Here is a 7,795-nt window from a genome sequence, read left to right as displayed (position 1 = left end):
CTACTACTACTACTACTACTACTACTACTACTACTAATAATAATAATAATAATAATAATAATAATAATAATAATAATAATAATACAGTGGTGCCTCGCATAACGAGCACACCGTTTAACAATGAATCCGCATAGTGATCCATTTTTTGGGATCACTAATGCGATCGCATTGTGATGTTTTAAGTGCCAAAACATCGCATTGCGATGATCGGTAAGCGTTTCGCTTACCGATCTTCACATTGTGATGTTTTTTTAAACAGCTGATCAGCTAAGTCTTTTGGGTGCTGTTAATATTAACATTTTATTTTTCATTTCAATTTTTTTCCTTTTCCTTTCCTTTTTATGATCTTTTAAAATTGCTTTATTATATGTATGTTATATATATAACCATATGGGGTCTAGAAGATCTGTGAGTTTTAAGTTGTAAAGCACCCAGAGTAGTGCATGTTCTAATGCAAAAGTATATGAATCGAATCAAATCAGATCAATAAATAAATAGCTGTCATGAGTTCTGCTGAAGATCTGGAATGTGAGGGGTTAATTACAGCTGAGGAGAATGCTGGGCAATAAGAATCGCAGGCAGCTGATCACCACCAGATTCTCCTCCCCCAGTAGCCAGGGTAAGGGAGAAGCTTCAGCAAGGACTCATGACATAGAGATCCGAAGCTTGCATGAATGCTTCCCATAGGAACATCAGATTGACCAGACCTGAGTATTAGCAGGATGAGGTGTTTAGATGGTTGCTTTTGTTATAAAATCTGCACCCAGAGGCTTACAAGTTCATGGAAGCAACAAGTCAAATACAGTACTTTGGCTTGCATCCATGCTCTTGCTTATCCTGGACCCCTGGCTTTGGACTCTGACTGCTGACTATGGTTTGTGTTTTGGCTTTGACATTTTGGTATATGATTTATATCTTCTGGACTTCTGATATTGGACTGGTTTATTGGACTGTTGCCTGTTGAAACCCCCTGGGAATGTGACAATAGCCTACAGTCATAGAGGCTGAATACATGGGTGTTTAGCCTGCTGTTTGATCCACTCCAGGAAAGGGCTGCTTTGCTCATAAAGATAATGATCAAACAGCATCTTTGTTGAGTCAAACCAGCACACTCTAGAGCAGTCCTATCCACATATTTCTGAGACCCTTTCAGGGGCTTCTACTTTTTTGATGTGGGTAGGATTGCTCCGGTTTGGATCAGTTCCAGTGCGTGATATCACTGAAACTGATTCAAAGCAAGTTTTCAAGCTTAAATTTCCCAATATTATGAAGTAGCTTAAGAAGTGAGATATTTCAGGATATTGGCAAATTAATTACTTCCCCTAGTCCTCAACAGAGGAACAGGGGAAGTGACTTTTTAAAATGATTGCTGTGGATTCAGCTGCTGGCAGTTTCTTCACTTTTAAGACGAGGTAAAAGAAAAGCTTATCTGTTTATTAGTTTATTTTTATAACTGATGCAGCATATAAGTAATTGCCTATTAAACAGTCTTTTTAAAAAAAAAATCACTTCCGTTGTCCCTCTGCTGAGGAGCACAGGAAGTATACAATTTGCCTATACCCTGAAGTGGCTTGCTTATTAAACTATTTCATTCATCAGAAATTAAAGGACCTGGGTCAAATATGGTAACTTTTGATCCAATATTCCCTTTGGGTGCAAAGGTTACATGAAGTGGCATACGTCACCTCTACATGCTCCCAAGAGACCATAGTGAAGGATGAGTCCTTCACCAGCCTGCTCCAAAAGAACTGTTGTATCTACGCCCTCTGTCTTTTCCCCTTGAAGATGGTGTTATTCTGTAACTCTTTAAAATGGGACAAATCATTAAAAATGGGTCTTAGTGAAATAGCCGATCCCCGATTTGTATCCAAACAACTTGACATGATTATGACAGAGAGAATTATGACTACAGGTGGGAAATGAGCAGTGAGAATGAAAGGACCCTTTAAGTGTTCATTTTCAATTTAGTAATGAGGCCAGAAAAGAACTGTGGGAGAATCAGGAGGCTGTGGAAGCAACAGGAATAATAGTTCTCTCTGGTCTTTCAAACATTATGTTATTATCTGGGCAGCTTTCACCTAATGTACAATTTCTCCTCTTATTTTTCCTGCCGTTTTTCTGGACCGACACACAGTACATTGCCGTGCAGCTAAGTGAAGCTGGATCCATGTGGGTACCATCAAGGCAGCAGGCATTCTGGAAGGAACATTGCTGTTTTGCATTTGGCTTCTCTCAGTGGTATGCCCTCAATAATCTTCCACAATAATGCCTCTTGGAGAGATGGGCAAACAGGGTTGGCTACTCATTGGAGAGACGTTTTTCCTGGAAACTGACTTGACATGAAAGTGATGTGGGGATGGTGTGAAATTACATATGGATGTGAATGAAATCAAGCAAGCAGTTGAATGCAGTTGTCTCCTAAAACTAACCAACAGAGTTTGTCTTGACTGAGTCTCTCCACAAAGATCCTGAAATGCCACAGAAAAGAGGCACTTGCTCTCCCATGATTATTGAGAGAGAGAGACACCATTAGCTCAATCTTTGGAATATAATTTCATTGGATTGGGAAGTGTAGCTCATTTTGGAATAGCAAGGTGTGTGCGAAACAAGACACAGATTTTGAAATGTGACAAATCAAAATGGGGGAGGTAGGGAATGCCACAAACATCCTATAGTGAAAGTGGGGAATTAATGGCATAGGTCAAATATATAAAGAAATGAGAATATTAGAAAAATATATAAAATGTGTGCCTATTTCTGTGTGTGTGCGTGCGTGTGCACGCACACACACACAAAGCTTCACAACCAGATGTAGAACAGGGATACAAAGAAAACACTGTTGGGAGTTGGAGAAATTCAAGGAGATGAAGATGGAGAGATATTTCATGTCCTTGTGGGGAATTTGAAAGTGGTGTATTGTTAGTTTTGGATAAGGTTCTGGAAAGTTCTTCTTCAGTCTTGTTTGACTACAAAGCACATTGAGCAATCTTGAGCTGATTTTACCGTTTCCACCTTGCCTACCTTGTAGGACTGTCGGGAGGTAAAATCTGAGAGAGAAGGACCATGCATATGATTTCAAGAGGCTTAGAAGGATAGGATTTTTTTTAAAAAAAATGCTAAAAATGAATTATTTTTCTGTCATGTTTTTCTCCTGAAGAAGAATTTGAGGCAGAATGCATATAGAGGGATATTTTATGAGGAAAAAGCCAGCAAAGTGGTGACACCAAAGATGTTCACCAAGGTGTTCATAATTCTCTGCATGGCAGAAAATGAACATCCCAGGACTTCATGCTTTTTTAACTTGGGCTTCCACAAGCAGCCATCACCAACATCGGCAGATGCACCGAAGAAGAGAAAAATAACTCTCTTTTTTAACGTTGCAAAATTCTCCAGCATTGTTCCAGTTGGCTGTGTAACTAGGAAAGAAGAGTAAACGGAGCAAAGAAAAGACAAGCAACAGCTGCTGAGTCCTGCTACCAAGCCAGTGGCTTCTGCTAATGTCTTCAGAAGGAAAACAGAAATGGTCAGCCATCTGCCAGTTTCTCTCTTTCCTTCCCTGCATCTCTTACTCTCTGCCTTGCTCTCTCTCTCTTTCTCTCTCCCTCCTAAACTCTCTCTTACTCATTATGATTGGAGACAAGAAGCTCTTTAACGCCTGGAGAAGTGGCAGCATGAGATGGAGATCCAGTCCGGTTGTCTCTCATGCCCATTAGGTTTTGCGGAGGATGCCATTACATTTTGAAAATTCTGAAGGAAATCAACCCTGAGTGCTCACTGGAAGGAAGGATCCTGAAGCTGAGGCTCCAATACTTTGGATTCAAATGGAGTCAGCAAATATTCCAGAACTCACTCTCTGGAAGGTTTTTTTTTCCCTGACTGTTTTTGTTCTGAAATCCTAGATCATGAAGGTTACATAATTCAGATCTTTGACTGAAAGCAGTAAACACTGAAGAAACATATACAGTGGTGCCCCGCATGACGACAATAATCTGTTACAGAAAAATCGCTGTTAAGCAAAATGGTCGTCATGTGAAAAACAATTCACCTTTGGAATGCATTGAAACCCATTTAATGCGTTCCAATGGGGAAATTACCTCGTCGTCCAGCAAAGATCACCCATAGGGGAAGCCATTTTCCGAGCATCGATCACTTGTTAAAATGGCTGCCCTGTGAAGCATGGGTCTTTAAAACACAGGGCAGCTATTTTAAGTCATCTTGCGAATAAACGGTCCACGAAGCACATACCTAATCGGCCTCCAATGGAATTCCCTCATAGGAATGACTGTTTTGTGAATCGCTATAGAAATCACAAAAAGTCACCATCCTGTGGATTCATCGTACAGCATCATTGTCTAGCGAGGTACCACTGTATATTCTTAGGAAACGTATATAGTCTTAGAAAACACACACACACTTGTGATGTATCCAAATTGCTCATTTTTAAGAAAAGTGCACATTTTAAATTTTCTCATGATGATGATCAGTCTTTGAAGGGAGGACATGTACTTTACATTGACTGAACTTCCCTGGCTCTTAAAAAGTAATATAAAATGAAGATGGGTGATGGTTGCTCCCACAATTTATGGTAGATTTAAATGTAACCTGTCTGGGACTTCAGTCTGGGTTTATAGATGGCCAAGAATATATTAAAGAATTCTCAGTAGTTTAAAACCACACATTCACCTCTGCTTAGACTGACAGTGTATAAATGAGGTCACCCAAGTTATTTCACTCCAATTGCTAATCTATTCATAGCTTACCATCAGTAGAAGAAAACCCAAGGTCTCCATTAAACAGCCCTTTGCTTCGATACTTAGTTGAAAACTTGGGGCTGTAGATCATGTTCTTTCGGCCCTGGGGATAGATCCAAGAATGAAGAAGGCCAAGGAAATGAAGGCAAAAGAGACTGGCTTGAAGATAAATTGAAATCATGGGCACGGTTTTAAATTATCATCCACTTGGTTTAAAACTTGGCATAAGATGCCCATGTCCTTTAGTTGGAAAATAAAATGGACTTAAGGAGGATAGTTAGATTTGGGTTTAATACTGTTTGTCTGTAAAAACTGCAGGTGCCCTTGAGTAGCTGACGGTCTCTTTCTACACCACAAAATGGGAATTGTGTTTCCACAAGGACAGTGTGAGGGCAATCGAGATAAAGTTTACAGACTTTATGCAATTTATATGGCATGTTTTCTCCCCCAGAATTTTGGATCAGTTTAGAATAAGAGAAGAAATCTAAAAGGCTGCCTTGAGTTGAGAAAAAAAGCAAAATTAAACTTAACTTGTATTGCCAAGGGCAGTTTACAATGTAATTGTGCAGGCTACACATTGCCTCCCCTACCTCAGTGAATGCTCCATTTGCAGACATCGGAAGGATGGAGTCAACCTTGAGCCGGCTACCTGAGCCTGGGATTAAATTCAGGTTGTGGGCAGACGCTTCACTGCAGTACTGCAGTTTAACCATTGCATCCCAAGGCGGAACATATATAAAAATAAGCAGACAGTCCTCACCCACCTAAAGTCTGGAAGGGAAGCACCTGGAAGAAAATGGGGCAGGGTGATATGAGAGACCAGCAAAATCCTTGGCATGTGGAATCTTCCTGCTCTCCAGTTCTAAAATAAGTTCCCCCCAAAATTTTAGGGTCCTAAAATTAGTATTTTGAGTCATCGTGGGACATATTGGAAGTAGATTCTAGTAGTGCAGTGCTTTCAAATTAATACATTTTATTTATCTTTATTTATTCAAAATATTTTGCCCTGCCTTTCTCCTCAGACCCAAAGCAGCTTACTTCATTAAAAAGACCTTTGTCTCATTGTCCTCTGCTTGTGGAAGGAGAATAAAAATGGAGCCAGGCATTTAACTATCTAGAAATGGTTCTAGCTAGAAATTCTGAACAGTCTTCAAAGACAGAGCCATGTATGAGATATATATGTAATTTCAGCAGTGCTAATCTGCTGACAATAATGCTGGGAAAGGTAGAATCAATCACGGTTTGGATCAAGTGCACTGGATCCCTTAGGGGATGGACAGCACTTGCAACTCTCATTTGACTTTTTTAAAAAAAAGCCTAAATAAAAGAAAGGGAAGAGGCTAGGGTAGCGCAGGCAGGGTGTGGCTGTGGGCCGAGCCGCCCATGGCTGGCCCAGATGCCACGCAATGGCTTAAGGAGTCCTCTTTACATCGGTTCTGCAGATTGATACAGCAGTTGTGCATGGGGGCAGGCTAATTAATTCAAGCAAGTGCATGTGTTGTTACTCGGGCATCAAGTGGTTTTGCTCACCCCCCCATCCCCACTCACCCCTACTCCTGGTTGGTTTGAAATAAATTTATTTGCATTGATTTTGGTGGGTTGATGATTCCATTGGGGTTGTTAAGTTGTATAAATAAATAATAAACAAATTAAATAAATTAATTAAGAAATAATAATAATAATAATAGAATAGAATTAGAAACAAAGGAAAAATAAACTAAAAGAGTGTGTGTGTGTGTGTGTGTGTGTAACATTTTATATATATTATATGTATTTTATATATACTGTACACACACACATATATACATAGATACAGCACATATATACATATGTTTTAGTTCTTATTCTGAGCAATTATATTGACATTAATGAATTCATTAAAATAATAATAATATTTAATAGATAATAAATTTTGATTATCATTATCAATTGATAATTCAGTTGGATAACTGAATTAATAATCAGTATCTAGAAATAATAAATAAATAAAGAGATTGGGTAACATTGCAACCTTCCTCTGTCTCACAGTGAGACAGGGTTTAAGTTTTGCATTTACACAGTGCATTCATATTGAGCTGTTGCAATGGCCCACAAAAGGCCAAGGGAATAAAAAAGGAAAGCAGCCAGCCAGGAAGCGAGCTGCTCCATAGCTTTCACCCCCTCAGTCATCTAGGGGCTAGGAGCTAGAGCACAAATCATGTGGAAAGGTATTGGTGGAATGCTATGGTGCCAATTGTGTCGAGCGGCAGCATTTGGGGTGCATCCCTGGATGTGTTGGTCATACATTTGGGTGGCAACGATCTGGCTGGGCTGGGTGGCAAGGCCCTGATTTTGGACATCATTTGCAACCTCCAAAGGTTAAAAGCGGATTATCCTGCTATGTGTATTGTTTGGTTGGAGGGGACGTGCTTTTGGAGCTTGAAAAGTTGTGTGGCAGGCATGGGACTTAGCTTGGCTAGTCCATATGCTGTGGTGGGTAGTGCGGATACAACAGGTTTCGGTGAGTCCCCTTGCAACTACAGGTAGGGTTTAGCTCATCTGATCTCCTAGTGCTGCCGATCGTGCGATTACAGTGCTTGGGGAGAAGATGTGCTGGGGCCACTCCCAGACTAACAGTCGGCGCCAGGTCAAAACCTTCCTGTTCCAGAAGGCTTTTAATTGAAATAACATTAACTGTGGGTCTTGATGATGGCAATTTAAATTTTAATTTGTATTTTAATCGTATTTTAATCATTTTATATTTTATTGTGTTGAATTTTAATTGTTGTAAGCCGCCCAGAGACCTTTGGGTAGAGTGGGCGGCATATAAATTAAATTAATAATAATAATAATAATAATAATAATAATAATAATAATAATAATAATAATAATAATAATAATAATAATAATAATAATAATAACAACAACAATAACAACAACAATAACAACAACAGTAACAATAATAACAGTAACAGTAACAGTAACAGTAACAATAATGAGGAGGGGGCTTGAAGTCTGGGGATAGCCAAATTTGGGCTGGCCAGGTTCTCGCTTTCTTCATGACT

At 39.5% G+C, this 7,795-nt stretch overlaps 1 long non-coding RNA gene across 1 annotated transcript; it reads left to right on the top strand.

Annotated features, from left to right (window-relative positions):
* The first annotated feature begins 270 nt into the window (after positions 1–270).
* LOC144584180 (uncharacterized) lies at positions 271–6,425 on the top strand. The gene is made up of 2 exons (XR_013538276.1): positions 271–874; positions 2,135–6,425. It is a non-coding gene; the product is annotated as an uncharacterized LOC144584180 (long non-coding RNA).
* Positions 6,426–7,795: the final 1,370 nt, after the last annotated feature.

This window comes from Pogona vitticeps, chromosome 8 (assembly GCF_051106095.1).
Source record: "Pogona vitticeps strain Pit_001003342236 chromosome 8, PviZW2.1, whole genome shotgun sequence".
Classification (NCBI taxonomy): Eukaryota; Metazoa; Chordata; class Lepidosauria; order Squamata; family Agamidae; genus Pogona; species Pogona vitticeps.
Note: the sequence above shows the minus strand (reverse complement) of the source record. Positions and strands in the feature narration are given on the sequence as shown.